Source organism: Trichosurus vulpecula, chromosome 2, assembly GCF_011100635.1.
Source record: "Trichosurus vulpecula isolate mTriVul1 chromosome 2, mTriVul1.pri, whole genome shotgun sequence".
NCBI lineage: Eukaryota > Metazoa > Chordata > Mammalia > Diprotodontia > Phalangeridae > Trichosurus > Trichosurus vulpecula.
The window spans coordinates 66634680-66653892 of NC_050574.1; the positions used below are offsets into that span (position 1 = coordinate 66634680).

Below are 19213 nucleotides of genomic sequence, written 5' to 3' on the forward strand. Positions count from 1 at the left end.
TTTCAGCCAAACTGACCTGCAGTTCCCCACACATGGCGTTCCGTCTCCTGCCTCCTCACCTTCAAATGCACCATTCCCCAGGCCTTGAAATGCTCTCCCCTCCACTTCTTGCTATCCCTCTCCTTCAAAGCTAAGCTTCAGTGCCACCTCCTCTAAGAAAGCTTTTCTGATCCACCCCAGATCTCAGTGTATTCTCACTGCTTACTCTGTATTTCAACGTCACAATGATCCTCTAGGCAGGGGCAATAGGGCTCGTACTTAATTGTTTGCTGAACGTAGCTCAGTTGCTCCTATTTCTGGCCTGGCAAAGCAGAGCAGGTCCACTCTTTCTTCCACATAAGAGCCCTTCAAATGAATCACACTGACCCTAAGACTTTTCCTCTTCAGGCTTGAACCTGGGCTCCAGCTCCAGCAATGACACTACCTACCACAGCTCAGAAAGGCTTATTAATATCACTGACCACAGGAAATTCTGTCAGTTTGAGGTTGTCTGTCCAATCATCAGGGAAGACGGAGTCTGGCGAGATACCTGCTATAGATGTGGGGAACAGTGTCTTCATCTGTAGCCATGGTGATTGGGGAAGGGCTCAGGAACAGGCTGGACAAGGACCCTGGGGACTCAGTTTTAGGTATCAGGCCTTTTTAGGCAAAGTGATTAAATCTTCTAAGATAAAAAAAAATCCAGGCTTACCATCTAGAGGCAGACTGGGTAAGGGTGGTCTGAGGCTTCACTTAAGAGAACTGGGTGCAGTGATTCCAAAGAGAAGCTTTGCATGGGTGAATGCTAGAGTGCCACATCAGCCTAGCCCCAGTTCTGATTTAAGGAACCTCAGCTGGGATTTGAATATGAAGGAACAAGATCTTCAGAAGTAGAGTTCCCAAGTTGCTGATCTCAGTTCTTCTGATAGGATGGAGGGGAAGTCTCTGGACTTGGAAAGAATATCCTCCAACATTCAAAGATCCTTTTTAAACACTCTACTAAGACAGTTATTAGTGTGATGGAGGGGACAACTCACTTAGGAGTTTAAGTTATATAAATGTGAGCTATCATTTATCATTTTGCCTGCCACCAAGTTGATAGCCATTCTGAGTCATCCTGTCTGCACTGAGTACCTAAGAGACGCCACTGTCATTACCAAGTCACTCCTGAACTCACAGCTAGCTGTCAACTGAAACAAGGCTGGCTTGCATGGCCCTTCAGCCTGAAAGGTACAGAAATGCTCAACATCTTTAAAGCCCTAAATAACTTATTCCAATACTACTTGGTTATTTTGAAACCAAAGTGATATATCCTTTAATCAGAATAAGGGTTGAAGCTTTGTATTCGGTAAATCTAAAAGCACTGGAGGTGCTTTTGAGATAAGGGAAGCTGGCGCACCAAGCCAGATAAACTGGTGAGAACTGAGGCTCCTGGTTTCAGAGGCCCAAATGCTGGAGACTAGGGAGAGTTGAGTAGCCAGAACTCTGCCTTCCCAGGCAGGGAAAGCTGCCCCTCTTCCTTCAATTACCATACAGCTGCCTTTCATGCTCGCCCTCAGGGTCCATTGGCCTCTTCCTGCTGAAGGGTGAATCAACCAAACTGTAAGCGGCGAAGGTTTTCAGGCTTCTGTATGTACCAGGCACAGAAGAAATCCATGGGGTGAACAGATCCCCTCCATGCGCTGGTCAGAACAAGGAAAGCAATGGAGGGTTTCCAAACAGCTGCAGACTGCTTCCTGCCCACAGCCTCAGCTTTTGCCCCTAACTGGAGTCCCCCACATCAAACCTGGTAGCAACAACAGCAGAAGGTATTATTGGAGTGATGGGCAAAAGCAAAGCACCATTCTAGTTGCAGGAAGACTAGGGAAGCAGCTCACAAAATACCATGACTTTCCGCCTGAGCCTGATGCCATGATACCCACTGATGTTTACAGGGGAGGGCTTCTAGCTCTTTTCTTAACATGTGGCCAGGGGTGCCCTGGAGGAATCAAAGGCCTTGACAAGGCCCTCATTTTTATACTTCACAAAGCGCTATCCTCACAATGGTCCGTACTGATTCTTATCTTCATTTTACAGCTGAGGAAAGTGAGGCTCCAAGATTAGATCATTTGCCATTTGGATTCAGATGTACTCCTTCTAGACCCGATGATCTTTCTACTACAGTGCCTGGCATAGAAGAAAGCCCTTAATAAATGCTCTTTATTGAGCATGCTGGGCTGAGGCCCCTTACAAAGGCAGATTGGTCTTCCAGGGGCTGCCCAATGGAGAGAACTGGGCTGCGTACCAGGGAGCCAGCATCACTGTGATCCGAGTAAACAGGCCTCTGTCTGGGATCACAAAGCTGCAAGGGGACACTCACTTTACAGCTGAGGACAATGAGGCCTGAGATGTTAAGCAATCTGAACCCAAGTCCTCTGCCTTCAAATCTGGCACTCTTTTTCTTGAACTATGCACCATTTACCATCCAAGCCTTTCTATTCTGATTTTACTCCAAGTCTTTTCCTTTCTTTCAGGATTCAGGTTTGCAGAGAGCTTTCAATTCTGTCTGGCAGACTATAATGCAATTGCTCCTGCCATGAGGATAAACCAAAGAAAGGTTCAACTCAAATCATTCACTCAGCAAACATTTACTGGCTGTTAACAGACTTTAAAACCGACTGACAAAAGGGCACCAAGGTAGCCACCGATTTCTCAGTACCCATATTTACACTAACCTTTGGTGCTGGAGCACTAGAGATGCATGGGTTTTATTTTCAGATTGGACATCTACATCTCTCTCTCTCTCTCTCTCTCACACACACACGTGGGAGGTGACTTTTCATTCTGAGAAGACAAAGGCTGAGAACAAATAAGACTTTTATAAATAAAGGGGACAGACGGTGACCATGGCACTGTTCACTGGATCTTGAAATTCCAAACTAGCAAGCCTTCTGCAAGTTCAACTAGCTTGAAACAGCGTAGCTTGTTTCAAATGGGTTACTCTACACAACAGACAAACTGACAACTCATTGCCTTTTCAAGGTGGTACAACCTGAAAAAAGAGCTTCAAAGGGTTTCCATAAATTCACTGGTGATAGTATCATCCCAAGAACGCTAGGGACATTCAGGATACACACAAAATATTTGAAGCTCATGTCACGAAAGGGCAATCACCCTCACCTATAACACATTTCTTGAAGCAAGAATATTGGGCAAGATGAATCTGACTTAACCCAGGATAGAGAGGATGCTATTAGCTTAGGATTCAGTGAATGGTCTCTAGAGTCATGTCTCTTGAAAACACTGGCCTTGCAAGTAAAGACTTAATGATAACCTCTGTTCCCTAGAAACACTTTGCTCTCCTCCCCCTTCTTTCCCATAATTGTTTTCTCACTAAGCTCTCAGACCTCACTGCCTCCCCTCTAGGCTATTGGTAGAACACTAATGATGATAGAAAAGAGGTTTCCCAGTGGATGTGGCCCCAAATTAGACCAGAAAATGTTTCCCCAAAATTAATCTTAAAAATTTAAATCCCTTTAAATGGCTTGTAAGAAAACATATTAATATTGTTTAAACTTAAGATATGCCAAAATTTAAGACAGAGTGACTGAAACTTTGAATTGTACAGTAAAACTATGAAATCTTTTAAAGTTTTTTTTTTTTAGAAAAATGGTCTGAAAATAGCTCTCAAGATGCCATGAAATCTAAAGCTTTATTTCTTGCCAATATTTTCAATATACCAGAGTCCTTAACTGCTGGACAAGAGCTGACTATGGCCCCAACATTTAACAATCATCTCTCCTCAACGAGCAGTTACGTCAGTAAACTAATCCAAATCTCTTATCTACCTGGATGCATCTGAGAAAATGAAAGTGCTAATTTAGCTTTTAATAGTAGCAACTTCTGTTTTCCTATTTTCAAGTGATTTGGTCTAAATTTACAAATCATTTGTGAACTGGAAAAGAAAGCTCATCTTCCTTTACTAGTCTATGAATAAATCAGAAGAGAAAGAATATGGTTTGCTGCATAACCCAGTACTAGATTTTTCATGTTGACCTAGCTAAAAGAATTATCTCAATTTAAAACTGAACAAATATGCTTGATTATACAGTGAATGCTTTGTTGTATCCTAATTCTGTGATGATCTATGTATAGTATAACTCTTTATTAACTGGAATAATTTACAACCATATTAGATAATCAAGTCTGCCATACAGGGCTGTTGATGAAGAAAATCCTAAATACCTAAGTATATTATTATAGCTAAGCTAAAAAAAAACCTAAAATGTTTTCTAGTTTGGGGACCCACTGATAGTTGTATCTTCCTAATGAATTACAGTGAAAAAAACTCCCTGAATAGCCATGATTAACTTGCTGAATTAGTAATAGTTCACTTCCCCAATGACTCCACAAATACCTGCCTCAATCACTGCTAGCAAACAAAGTATCCAAAAGCAGTAGTTTTCTGATGTAACTGTGAATTCAATTTGAAGAAAGACCAAAATAGACCACTGCTTTAAGACATGTGATGTGAACTGCCTTAAAGGGTACCTGAGCTGTGATGCACACATAATAAGGCTTCATTAAACAAGAATACCATTTTTATAGAAATAAAAATGCTTAAATCTTTCCAACTGGTTCGATAAGTTTAAACTTCAATTAGAAGCTGGGAAAGCAATTTTATTTTAAATCAAATCTTCTGTAGGACCCCATTCTCTAAAGTGCTTAATCCTGAACTTCTGTAAATAAAGTACTAAAGGGGATTATTATCCACTGGCACAGAGAGCACCTGCACATCCCAAAGTTGAGGGGACAGGGGGATGGCAGTTAGTACTTCCATATAGCCTTTCTGCCACTGGGGTGCTAGGTGGCTGGGGAAATGAATAGGCAGGCCCTAGAGTAAAGACTGCTGCAGGCTGGTCACATGGCATTTCCTGACCACCACTGGGAAGCTGTAGAGTCCCTTTAGTCAAAGTTCTACTGGCAGGGAACGATCCTCTGTTTTCCAGTTGAGAACACAGGCACAAAACAGATGAAATGTAGGTACACGACACCATTTTGAAAGGTTCCCTATTCCTGTTTCCCTACAGCCAATGCCAGCACAGGTATTTGTGTGTTAAGTTCTAAAAAAGAGGCCTTTTAAGGGGGAAGGCCCAGTAAGCATAGGCATTCTGCAATGGCTTAAACACTGAACATTTTAAAAAAATATTAACTTGCCTACATTTAGACTCACCCAAGGAAGGGATGAAAACCCATGATCATGATCACTGAGCCATATAACAGTACAGCCAGAATGATAACTACCCTCAAGATTCCCAGATTTTGGGGGCCTGGTGATTGGGAATGCCTTCTACTAGGAGGAGTAGAGGGCAGAGAGAAGATGGATAGGTGTGGCCACTCTGGGTTGTGACCCAGTGATTGTGGCTTTCACAGGCTTTAGAAGAAAGGTCTGATGTATACTCCTAACGAAGAAAGGCACATTTCAGACAAAAGAGAACCACTGTGCCATTCTCTGAAACATACAGGATAAATAAAAGACAATCACGTATGTTTGCCTAATGCCAGTGAGAACTACAATTCTTCATAGGAGCTAGCCTCTTAATTTATCCACTCTCCTTCTGAAAATATCAGGATCATGGGATTCAAAGTAGTAGAGACATGAAATGATTAAAGCAGGAAAAAGGATGTGGCTTGAGAAAGAGTAGATTCTGGGGCTGAGCCAGAGTCAGAAACAGACAGAGCCATGGGGGAGGGGATGGGAAAAGGGAGAGGATTGGAAGAACTGAATAATTAGAAAGGGAAAATGTGAGTAAACTCAACTTCACTTGAAAAGTTAAAGTATTAATAAGAAGTTGTGAAAAAATTCAAGTGCTTGAATTTAGGAAACAAAATATGCCTTTAACGAGCAGTTAGTTTCCAATCAATTATGGTAATGAGGCTTGTGTTAAATTCAATAAATTATATCTACAATTTAGGAAAAAGCCAACGTAGGAAGTGATAGCTTAGAAGAGTCAGCTGTGGGGTGAAGAACTCCCCACTGAAATATAAAGGAACAAATGTGTGAGGTAACCTGAAGCTAAGGGAATCTGTGGGGACAGATGGAAGAGAGGGATGGAGCTTCTTTGCTAGTTAGCAACAAGGAGAAGTGGGAGGAGTAAATAGCATGTCCTGAACAAAAGTATGAAGGGAAACCAGGACCGGAAAGGGAAAGAAAGGTCAGTGAGCCAAGAGTCCAGGAAGAGGAGGGGAGAACTGGGGATCCTATTCCGAAGCCTCTCACAGAAATGAACAGTGATAAGAGACAGATGAGCATCCCAAGAGAAAAAGGAAAGTGACTCTAGATCTGGATCTACTTACCAGGAAGGCCACCTACCTTCACTCAAGATCAAGGTTAGAGAATAAAGTTGTGGGCTGTATCCAAGGAATAACTGGAAACGTTCTTTGGCAGGTACTGCCATTAGAGTTAGCATGACAAGGAGATGCCTGGGATAGGTGGCCCCCCAAAGCAGCCAGTAGGGCAGCAACAATAAGGTGCAAATTCCTAGAGGTTAGGGACCTGTAACTTATTACCTTTTGTAGTTAGTGGGTCCTCAACAACGATCTTGATCACTAAACGAAGGCTAACTTAAACGGTCTTTTGGGGCTGGAATTTAGATTAAGAATGAGTCGGTGGTGGAAAATACAAATTTATCAGCTCATTGCCAGGGGCTAACATTTCTGAATAACACTGAGCAATCTGGATAACGTGACTAAGTAGGTATCTTAGTGGGAGCAGAGGAAGGTCTTTTTACTTGTTAACTAAGAAAATAAGAGAAGTTCCTTCTCCAGAGCCTGGAGTGAAATCAGGGCTGTGGCAAACCTCACTTGTGACTTAAACACAGTCAAATATTTGTCTGTACTGGAGCACTCGAAGAGACAGCTAAGGGCAGAAGACACAGGTCCTGGAAAAAGGGATTTTCCTGACTCATTAGCCTGCCATTTTTATTTTTAACCAGAAAGCCTGGCAGTCCCTGTATTTGAGCTGACCCAGGAAGAGAAGAAAATCCCACAATAATTCTAATTAGATTTCAGATTATCCAGTTGTGCCCCAGTAACAAACGCCTGGACAAGGCAAAGCCAGTGTAGCCTGGTCCAGGAGACATCACCCCCCTCAAAAAAACAAAACAAAACAAAAAAACAAGTCGAGATGAAGGCAGGGTGGACAGGGAAAAGAATCTGGAGGTACTGAAAGGTATGGGGAAAGCAAACAATCCAGGCAGTCCTTCAGATCGTGGGTGAAAGAGAACATCCTAGCAGCCATACATAAGCTGCGTGAGAAAGAGAGCTGGGCTACGAAAACTGAAAGTGAACGTCAGAAACCTCAGCAGGGGCCGAGGGGGGTCCCTGGAACCAAGTGCTGTAGGCGGAAGAAACCCGGACCAGCGGGGTCCGGTCCGAGGCGCAGCTCCCTCTCCTCACAGGCTTCTGACGAGACCTTGGCCCAGTTATTTCCCTTCCCCGATTTCAGTTTACCATCTGGGAGGGGCTGGGCACCCTCCTTAAAAATTAAAAACAGACAAAAGATGCCGGAGCGCGGCGGCCAAAGCGGGGACGCAGCGTCCAGCGGCCTCCCAGCCCCCAGAGTTCGGGCTGCTTTCTAAAAGTGTCCAGGTTTCTCCTGGCTGGGGGGAAGGAGGCAGGACGACCTAGAAACGGAGCCCAACATAGGGAAAGCCCCCCAAGTTCACGGCCATCCCCGCCCCCTCCCGGCAGCCCCATCCCGGGGAGGGTCAGACGCCTCGACCCAGGAAAGCAGAGATAGCCCACAGTCGAGACGGCCCGAGATACTCGGCTGCCACCCCCGTCTATCAGAGGAGGAAACTGAGGTCGGAGGGACTTGGGGAGCCCTTGGCCAGGCCGCAGTCGCTCTCGGGGCCGGGCGGGGCTCCGAGCCCGGGGGAGGCGGCGGAGGCCGGACCGGGCCGACGGGGAGAAGGCCGGGAAGGGCGAGGGCGGTGCCCGCGTGAGCCCGGGTCGCTGGGCTGGGGGGGGTGGGGGGGGTAGCGAGGAGCCGGCCCCGCCGAACCTCCCCGGAGGCCGCCCCGCCCGCCCGGCCCGCGCTCCCGCCCCGGGCACTGACCTGTCCGGGGGCCCGGCCGCGCGGGGCCGGGCCGGGCGGGGCCTACGCAGCCCCGGGGCCGGGCGCCGCCTCACGCGGCCGCCGGGAGCCTCCGAGCCGGGGCCCGGGGCCGCCGCGGCGCATCCGACCCTGCGGGCCCGGCAGCGGGAGCGGGGGCAGGTCCGGACCAGGGGACGCCGGGGACGCGGGTCCGGGCTGAGCGCCGCGCGGGGACAGGCGGCCAGCGGCGGGCGCACCAGGGCTGCAGCCGCCGCGGAGACAATGCGGTGCGTCCGGGCCGGGCTCCCGCGGCCGCCTCCGCCAAGGGGAGGAGCCGAAGGGGAAGGAGGGACGGGGGCGGGGCTGCGGGGGGGGGGAGGTGGGGAGGGAGGGGCTCGGAGGAGCGCGAGGCTGCGGGGGAGGTGGGGAGGAGGGACTGCGGAGAAGAGCTCGGCTGCGAGGGCTGGGATGGGAGGAGCTACAGGGCGAGGGGTGGAAAAGAAGGAGGAACGGAAGGTTGGAGAGAAGTGAGGGAGAGGAGAGGAGGGGCTAAGTGAGTGGGTGGCAAGAATGCGGAGGAGGAGCAGGAGCTAGGGAAAGAACCGAGGGGAGGGGGGGAGAGGGGAAGCAGGGAGGGCGCAGGGGAAGTCTAGGAGGGCAGGGAAGGTCTGTTAGGTGGTAGAGAGGGAGGGAGGAAGGCAAAGAAGCGAAGCCTGGACCCCGGAGGTGTAGACGCTATGCTGTGCCCCTCATTTCAGAGAGCTAGAGCCTGAGGCTCAGAGACTAGGAGGAGGAGTGTGACGAGGGAAGAGAGGGATGGGGGAGGAACGGAAAAAGTCACGGAATAGCAAAGAAGAGAGCCGAAGATGCCGGCACAGAAACCCGAAAACCTGCAGAGGAAGCATCTCTGGACTGGGCTGTGACACGTATTTGCTGTGTCACCTTGGTCAAGTCTCTCGGTCTCTCTGAGCCTAGAAAGGCCCCTTCCTTTGTAAAATGGGAATCCTCATCCTCTGTAATCACCTACTTTCTGGGGTGGCTGTGAAGAAAGTGCCTTTTTTGGCGAATCCTACAGCACCATGGCCACGTGAACTAGCATTATCTGGAAGAAGCTGCCGAGGCCTGGCCGAGAAGAAGCCCAGCAATAAGGCGAGGCTGAAACGTCTCTTGAGGACCCCCCAGCCCCCGCCACGAGCGCACACTCCTCCCTCCTGGCCAACCCCCACGTCCGCAGGCCTGCGCCAGGACTCCTGGGTGCCAGGAGGGGCTCTCCCCGTAGCTGCCCCGACAACAGCTTCCCCAGCCTCGTCTCAGGTTTCTCCTGTTCGTAGTGAGGGGCTTAGAACACTAGCTATCTGTGAAGCTCTTAGAGAGCTGACCGGGAAAGGTTGGGGAGGGAGCACTGCCCCGGGGGTCGAGAGCTGAGCAGGATTTTGAGTCCCTGAGTTGGGGCCAGGGAAGGGGCTCTGGGCCCTACTCCACCCTGGCCTTTTCTCCCCCTGCAGTTTTCCCAGGCTCTGCTCCTGGCTCTGGGTATAAAGGCCACGGGCTATCTCCATTTTCACCACCTGAATGCCATGGTCACAACCCCAATTCACTCAATCAATAGACACCTACTTGGAGTCGGTCATAAACAAGGTCTGTGCTAAAGGCTCGACAGGACATAAAAATGCATAAGGCACCAACAGGGCTTCAAGGATAAGCTGGAGCCCCCGACTAGCTGCTTATTGCACTCAATAGGGGACCGAATTTAAGAAATGACCAAAGCAACCTCATTGTAGACAGGAGAAAACTGAGGTTCAGAAAAACGAATGATTTTCTCAAGGCTACTCACATAAGAAGCAGAAGAGCCCGCGTGCTCTGACTTCCAGTCCCAAACTCTTGCCACTCCCCTGCAGGTGCCATGTTAGTGATTTTTCTTTCTAATCGCAATCTCTTTCCCTGACATTTTTGTTTTATTGTTCGCTTGCTTTTGTTCCTCTCCTTGACCTTCCCTCTCACCCCTTTTCCCTTCTGCCCCATGGGAATACCTACAGCAAGGGGTCTAGTTCCCATTCCTTTGGCTACCATTACATTAGTCCCAGAGGACGGGGCTGTTTTTATTTTTTGCCTCTTCTTTTTTTTTTTTTTTATCCCCACCACAATGCTTGGCACATAGTACGTAAACACTCATAAGAAGCTCACTAAGATTGATTCCTCCTCCTTAATGCTCCTGATCGAGAGCACCGGATTTAGCTCTTTATGCACCGTCATACTCTTCTCAGGATTTAGAGATTGCAGACTTGGGTTCAAAACTCGGAGTGTGCTGATTCCTCACTTTCTGACTCTGGTCAGCCACTGCCCCTCTCTAGGCCCTTCATTCCTTCCTTTTTAAAGAGAATGGGATGAACCAGATGACTTCTGGGCCCCTCCCAGTGCTCAGCCCTCTAGGATTATTGCTCTCCATGTCTAATGTTTGTCTCGCCTCTACAACTATGAGCTTCCTGAAAAACACTGAGCATGCCCTCAGCTTCTAGTGCTTGCCACACGTGTGCTGAGTATCAGACACATGAAATGCTCAGTGTTTCTTTCTTTTGTGTGTTTTGACTTGATTCCAACAATTCAATTCAACAAACAGCTATTATGAGCCTGCTATGAACCAGGCCCTGTGCAAGAAGCAAGGGAAAGAGTTTTAAGAAAGGGCAGCTCTTGTCTTGAAGAAGCTTACATTCACTCATCTGGCAAAATCTCTCAGGAGGCAAAGGTGTGTGTGTGTGTGTGTGTATCTCTCTATACATACATATATTTTAATTGACAGGTTTTGTTTTTGCATCACCTAGATTTCTCCTCATATCCTTCTCCATGTCCCTCCTGGAAAGCTACATCCCCTCCAACAAAGAATTCTCAGGCCATATTTAATGACAAGATGGATGTGGATTGCATGAGAATAGATGCTTGAACAATCATAACTGGAGAGTGCTAATCAGTGGACTGACGGCAATAAGACGCCTCTCTAAAGGTGAGCCACAGGGCCTATCCTTTGCTTTGCCCCACAACTCCATTCAAGTTGTTGATTTAAAAAAGGTAGACGACCTACTTAGATTTTCAGATGACAAAGCTGGAAAAAATGGCTAGTACCTTAAATGATAGAATCAAGGTTTTAGAATATGAACAGCTGGGGAGAACCTCCCTCAGCGGGAAAATAGGGATGATAATAGCATCTACCATGCATGGTTTTGTGAGGATCAAATGAGTTAACGTGTAAAGCACTTTGCAACCTTAAAATGCTATTTTAAGTAATAGCTATTGCTATTGACAATAAGAAAAATTATACATTTTTATAGCAATATGTTTAGAGTCTTGCTCCACAGAAGAACTGCTGTGGTACCTCATTGTGGAAGAGACCTCAGAGACCACCTCATCTAACTCCCCCCATTTTACCGATGAGGATTTGAACCTAGATCCTCGGACTCTGGAAGGCTCATTGATCAGAGTTCAGGCTCTGGCAGGTTCTACCAAGCTGGAAAGGCTTCAAGTCCAGTCTTGGTGACAGACTGTTGGCTGTCTGAGGACCAGCCTAACTAAGTGGGGAGAGGCTCATTGTTGGCTGCTAGGTGATGAATTTGGGGGCCATGGCAACCAGAGAAACAGCTAAAAATGCCAAACAGCTCTTGATCCCATGCAGCCCCCCTTCTGCTTCCACAATCATGATGGCAGAGTGCTGGAAAAGGCAGCAGAGGATGCTAAGAACACTTAGACTGTCTACAAAGATTAATTGAGCTGTTGGTGCTCAATGGGGAAGCTTTGTCCAATGACCAACCAGTTGACACACTGCTTTGGGAGCTGAACCACAGCCATCTTGACATTTTTGTTGTAAATGAAACCAGAAAACATAAAGAAAATGCAGCCAGCTGAAGGGCAGCTCATACATTCTTTCTGGAGAGATGAATAAAAGAGTTTGCAGAGAGGCTTCCATTCTGCACCCACAGGTGAGGAAGAAATATTATTTCAGGGGATCCTTGGCCACCTCATCTTGCAATGCTTACAATGACTTTGAGTTAAAAATTACCCCTGAAGAAATTTGGCTCTGTCTGTTGCAAGGAATGAAGAAATAGAGGAATTCCCTGAAGGATCTGATAAGATGCTCCACACTAAATCAAATTACACCTTGATACTCAGCAACTTTGAGCCAAAGGATGGCAAGATTTATGTTAGAAAAACATGTCTGGGGATCAAGAAATGAAAAGTTTGCATGCCACTCAAAAACCTCACATCTATATCAGAATATTTTCTTTCCAGAAGATAATTAGAAGATGCTGGCTATAGTAAGCCCAGAGCTTTGGAAATGACTATGTCAACAGATGGTTGCAAAATAACTGACTACTAAAATGGGAATCATTTCAGAATCCTCTATCAATAGCCAGGTCATTGACTGCTTGGAATAAAGGCCCAAGAAAAACCAAATTAAAAATAAGGATAAAGATGAGAAGATACTGAGTGTGACTACAACATTTCAAATTTGACTTTTTAAAACAAGCTCTGAAAAAATGGGAAATGGGTCAAGGTAAAAACACTTGAATCTATCATCATTTGCTAACTGATGTTTTGTTGTTGTTTAGTCATTTTTCAGTTATGTCTGACTCTCTGTGACCCCATTTGGGGTTTTCTTGGCAGAGATACTGGAATGGTTTGCCATTTCCTTCTCCAGCTCATTTTACAGATGAGGAAACTGAGGCAAACAGGATGAAGTGACTTGCCCAGGTTCACACAGCTAGTAAGTGGCTGAGGCCAGATTTGAACCCAGGAAAATGAGTCTTCCTGACTCCAGGCCCAGGGCTCTATCTACTTTGCCACCCAGCTGCTCTAAATGATGTTTTAACTAGTGCAAAACAGTTGTCACGATAAGGAGACTGACAGCATCCAGAATTCGCTTTAGCCAGAAAAGATTTAATTGAGGAGTAGCAGAGTGTAGTCCAAAAAATGCTGGACTTTGCAGTCAGAAGACCTGGGGCCAACTCCATTAATATGCTGTTGGACTACAGGCACTTTAATTTAATGAACATTTATTAATTGCCTACTATGTGTAAGACAACTTTGCTAGGCACTCTAAGGTTACAAAGATGCCCTCAAGAAGCTTAGGAGTGAGGAAACACAACATGTTCACTAGTAAGCAATATACAAAGTAGTGTTAGGCAAGGAAAAAGGGGAGATCCAGAAAAAGTTGTCTAAGAAAATTTGAGAATGAAAGGAACACTTTCAGTTGGGAGGTGGAGTTGGGAACACTTCATGGAGGAGTTGGGATCTTAGATGGGCCATGAAAAAAGAAGGCATACTGCCTTGATTATAACATGCTTTTAGATGAGCAACTCACTGAGTGAGTCTGAGTATGTATATCGTGAACAGGAGCTAATGGTGTTTAATGAATCGAACCTAGAATTTTGAATAAAAGGAGATAGGAAAAGATTGCATTTGGGAAATGGTGCTGGGCTTTCAATAATTCCAAACTGCTCCCTGTCACAAAGCCCAGCTTTTTAACAGTATTCTCCTGGCAATGCTATATGATTATAAATAATAGAACACTGCAGTCCTAGAAAAATGAAAATTATAGAAGCCTCAGAGGGCAATAGAAAAACACATGGTGGGTGAAAATAGTCTGAAGCACATTACCAATGATGTTGTGTAGCTGAGAAGTGGTGTAAAATCACAAAAAATGTACTGAGGATGAAGGAAGGAAGGCAACAAACAATTATTGAACACCTACTCTATGCCAGGCACTGTGCTAAACTCTTTACAAGTAATTATCTCATCACTCAGCTAATAAGTGTCCAGGGCCAAATTTGAACTCAGGTCTTCACTGCCTCTAAAGCAAGGATAGGTAATAGAAGATGAATATAAAAGTATGGGATGGTCCTATAAAATGGTATGAGTATAGAGAAGTAAATCAAAATTTTAAGAATAAACCATTCTGCAATTGATAAATGGTCAAAGGATATGAACATATAATTTTCAGAAGAAGAAATCTAAGCTATCCAATAGCCATATGAAAAAATGTTCTAAATCACTGATAATCAGAGAAATACAAATTAAAACTACTCTGAAAAACTACACCTCACACCCATCAGATTGGCTAAGTTGACAAACAAGGAAAATGACAAATGCTAGAGATGTAAGAAACAGGCCCATTAATAATACACTGTTGGTAGAGATGTGAACTAGTCCAGTCATTCTGGAAAACAATTTTAATTATGCCCCCAAAGCCATTAAACTGTGTATAACCTTTCAACTAGTGATACCACTACCAGGTATCTATACCCCAAAGAGATCAAAGACAGGAAAAGGATTGATATAGACGGAAAATATTTATAGCAGCTCTTTTTGTGGTGGCAAAGAATTAGAAAGTGAGAGAATACTTGTCAATTGGGGAATGGCTGAATGAGTTATGGCATGTGAATATGATATGATACTATGTGCTGTAAGAAATGATGAAATAGATGGTTTCAGAAAAACCAGGGAAGACTTGTGTGAACTGAAAGAAAATAAAATGATCAGAAACAAGAGAACAATTTACACAAGAACAACAATATTGTAAAGATAATCAACTTTGAAAGATTTAGTAACATTAATCAACACAATTCCAAAGGACTCATGATGAAATATGCTATCCATAGACAGCTGATGGACTAAGAGTACAGATTGAAGCATATTCACTTCCTTCCTTCCTTCTTCCCTCCCTCTTTTTTTGGGGGGGGAGGCGAAATTCTAGAATGGATCATTAGAAAGATGTTTGGAGAACATCCAGAAAGTGCAACAGTGATGCAAAGACCCAGCATAACTTTATCAAAAATGGGCATGCCTTACTAACCTTGTTTCTTTTTTTGACAGGATTACTTCTAGAAGAAAGGACTACTGAAGATATAGTTTGCCTAGATTTTAGCAAAACTTTTGATAAATATCTCATATTATTCTTGTGGGGAAGACAGATACTGATTATAGTTAATAAGCTAATCAGATGGATTCAGAACTTGTTGGATGGCTGGATTCAAAAAGTAGCTATTAATGGTTCAATGTTAATGGGACAGGAAGTATCCAGTGAATGACCTGAGAGTATCTGTTCTTGGCCCTGGGTTGTTTTAACATTTTCTACCAATGACTTGGGTAAAAATATGGATGGTATGCTTATTAAATTTGTAAATGAAAAAAGCCTGGATGGATAACTAACTCACTAGATAGTCAAATGAGTCAAGATTCAAAAAGATCTTGTCAAGATACTGACCCCAGTTGGCTGAATCTAATAAGATGAAATTCAATAGAGATAAATGAAGAGTCTTGCATCTTAGTCCAAAAACATTCACAAGTACAAGATTAGGGAGGCATAGTTAGAGAGCAGTTGTTCTGAAAAAGACCTTGGAGTTTGAGTGGATGACAAACCTGATGATAAGTCAGCATTGTGTTACGGGAATTAAAAAAATAGCTAATGCAATCTGGGGCTATATTAAGAGAGGCACAGCTTCCAGGAATTGGGAAGTCATAGTCCCACTTCACTTTGCCTTCAAAGGACCTCATATGTAGTACTGTGTCCAGTTCCGGGCACTACATTATGGAAGGGCTTTCTTTGATAAGCCAGAGAATGTCCAGGGAAGTCCACCAGGATGGTGGAGGATTTGAGTCCATGACCTATTAGGATAAGCTGAAGGAACTGGATATGTTTAGCCTGGAAAAGAGAAGACTTGGGGGAACATAATGGCTATCTTCAAATATGTGAAGGGGCTGTCATGTTGAAGAGGTACTAGACTTACTCCATTTGGCTCCAGAGAGCAGAATCAGCAATGGGTAGAAGTTGCAGATTTAAGCTTGATGTAGGAAAAAACTTCCTGACAATTAGAGTTGTCCCAAAGTAGCATGGACTGCCTTGGGAAGTGGTCATTTCCCCCTCCTTATAGGTCTTCAACCAGAACTAGTTAACCATTTGTTAGGTATGTTATACTAAGGATTTCTTTAGTGTATAGGTTAGACTACATGGCTGCTGCAGTCCCTTCCAACTTGCAAATTTTCTATTCTTCAAGACAACATCAAGGATATCTGGTAACATGAAAGCAGGTAGACCAGTCAGATAGTACAAATAAAAGAATAACAGATTGTCAGCATAACTGCTGTTCTGTACCCACTGTCCTACAGTATGCTGGCCAGATCCTCGGTGGAGAATTTACAGAAGGATGGGATGAAGAGGTGTGGGCAGATTACAATTGGCACAGTGTGGGAGAGGCCTACACAGATGAAGTCATGGAGCTATAGAAAGGCTGAATGTATTTAGGCTAAAAAGAAAATAAATTGCATAAGTTTAGAGTCACATAATTATAGAATTTCAGAGTTGGAAGGGACCACAGTAGACATCTAGGCCAAGACATACTTGAAAAAGGATTCCCCCTACATACTAGACAAGTAATAGTCCAGCCTTTGTGTGAAGTACTCTAACAAGGGTCAATCCACCACTAACAAGGCAGTCCAATCCACTTTCTAATTGTTAGGAAACTTGTCTTTACAGTAAAGTTAAATTTAGAGAGACCAGTCAAGATGGCGCAGTAGGAAGAACCAGTATATTCTACCTCCATTCTCCACTGCCCATCCCTCCAACTACTCAGACAAGACATAGGGTACCAGGCTGATAATTCCTGATTGAAAAATCCAAGGAAAATCATAGTGAATCATTTTTTCAGACAATACTGGCATAAGGAATCTAGACACTGGGGGAGGGTGGGGATGTCTAGCCAGGAAGGCAGGCACAGCCTTTCAGTATGATGCCTGAACTAGGCCTGTAGGTGGTTACTAGGCCAACAAGAGGTCTCAGATCCAGTATAGAGTGACCTAGCAGAAACAAGAACCAACTGGCAGTTCTATCATTTGTGCCTCAGATCAGGGAGACAAATCTAGTGAGGACTGATGAGGTGACTGTGCATAATGGTGACATTCCAGGGCATGGTGGGGTCAAAACCTGAAGCTATGATCTGGGCTAGGAATATGACAGCAGCTGTGGGGCTCTAATCCCAGAGTACTGTCTCCAATCCGGCACCTAGCCCACTCTGCAGCCTACAGACAGAACAAGGGGCTCAAACTAAGGGGGAAATTGTAGTTCTGTCACTCTAAACCTGTAGAGCGTTCCAATTAATTGACAATGGCTGGGGCCAATAGCAGTCTACTAGAGCTCCAACCAGGGGCAAACCCATAGTGGTATTACACAGACCCAAACCTGAGTTAGGAGCTTGCAAAGCTCAGATTAAGAGAGCAGTGATCAGATTTTGTTTTGGATCAGCAAGTATTTATAAATCAAAAAGCATTTACTAAACATTTGCTATATACTAGACACTGTATACAGCACTGGATCAAATAGTTTCAGGTACTTTGAAAGCTTGAAGGTGCCCAGCCTTGAATATGAACAAGAGCCTTGAATACCTTATAAAGAAAGATGTATCAGGACCAAACAAGGCCCAGGCATTCCCTCCAGAAGTGCACAGAGCCTGGCCCTAACACAACATCCCAATTCAAGAAGTAAAGCTGGAAGAATTATTTTTTAGAAAAAAGAATCCTTCCCTAAAAAGCTATTATGGTAACAGGGACACTCAAAACATAAACCCAGAAGAAGAGAATGACTCCAAAACATCTATGGGTAAAGCCTCAAAGAAAAATTGCGCTAACAAATTCAACTAGAATTCCTGGAAGAAATTAAGAGTTTTTAAAAGTTAAAAATGATTTAAAATTTAAATGAGAGCACTAGAGGAAAAAATGAGAAAAGAAATGTAAGAGAGATAGAGGAAAGATTTATAAGGAGAATTAACAGCTTAGTACCAGACCCAAGCAACAGACTCCTTGAAAATCAGAATAGACCAAATCATTAGACTACCTAAAGGCCATGAACACTCTCCACTTCCCCCCTCTCCATCCAACACACACACACACACACACACACACACATGCATAGACATATTTTTAGAAATCATGAAATAAAATTGTCCACAGCTTCTAGGCAAAACAAAACACAAAAACTGAAAGCAGCCAAAAAGAACAAATTTGTGTACTAAGGAGCCACAATGAGAATCACAAAATATTTATCAGCCATCATTATAAAGGAGCTGAAAGCTTGATAATCATTATTCTAGAAGGCAAAGGATATAGATTTACAATCAAAAAGAATTTGCCCAGCAAAACTGAGTATAATCCTATAGGGGGAAAAGGACCTTTAATGAAAAAGCTGGAAGGCAAGTATTCCTGATGAAAAGACCATAGCTTAGTAGAAACTTTGATATATGTTATGCTTCAGGAGACCACAGACAATGAATGAGCCCTTAACATATATGCACTGAGTGACATAGCATCTAAGTTTTAAAAAAAACTTAAAAACTTAAATAAGTTACAAGGAGAAATAGACAGCAAAATAAAATAGTGGGAGACTTCAATGTATTCTTTCCAACCTAGGCAGATCTAAAAAAACAAAAATAATCATGAAGTTAAAGTCCTGACCACAATTTTAGAAAAGTTATATATGATAGCCCTCCAGTGAGATGAGAGTAGAAAAGAGTATACGTATTTCTCAGCAACATATGGTATCTTTACAAAAACAGGCTATATAATAGTGTGTAAAAACCTCACAGACAAATGTCAAAAGGCAGAAATAGTAAATATCCTTTACTGGTCACAACAATATGATATTCAATAAAGAGTCATTGGAGCCATGATTCAAATTAATTGTAGACAAAATAACTTAATCCTAAGTCAAAAACCAAATCAAAGAAACAATAGATAATTTCATTATTAATAATGACAGCAATGAGAATAATAACAAAATGTTGGGGATGCAGCCAGAGCAGTGCTTAAGGAGAATATTTTAAAACATTAAATACTTTGATCAACAAAAGAAGGAAAGAACAGATTAATAAAATGGGTATGCAATTAAAGAAACTAAAAAAGCAACAAAGTTTAGAATCCAATTAAATACCAAAATAGAAATCCTAAGAATCAAAGAAAAAATTTTTAAAAATTGAAAGCACCACCACCCCCCAAAAGCAAAACCCATGGGATTAATAAATAAAATTAGGAGCTGGTTTTTCAAGAAAAACCAATAAATAGAAAACATAAAATAGAAAAAAATTAGATAAACCATTAGCTAATTTAATTTTTTTTAAAAGA

The 19213-nt window shown here is 43.8% G+C and overlaps 1 protein-coding gene across 4 annotated transcripts in view; it reads right to left on the reverse strand.

Annotated features, from left to right (window-relative positions):
- The window catches only part of PHC2 (polyhomeotic homolog 2), a 154083-nt gene that overhangs the window by 14869 nt on the left and 120001 nt on the right, over window positions 1-19213 (reverse strand). The window contains exon 1 of one of the 4 annotated variants that reach the window (XM_036745057.1): window positions 8078-8132. The exons of the other annotated variants lie outside the window; for them this stretch is intronic. The gene's annotated coding sequence lies outside the window, so the exon portion shown is untranslated. Of the gene's footprint in view, window positions 1-8077; window positions 8133-19213 lie in introns of those variants that run through there. 4 annotated transcript variants of the gene reach the window in all.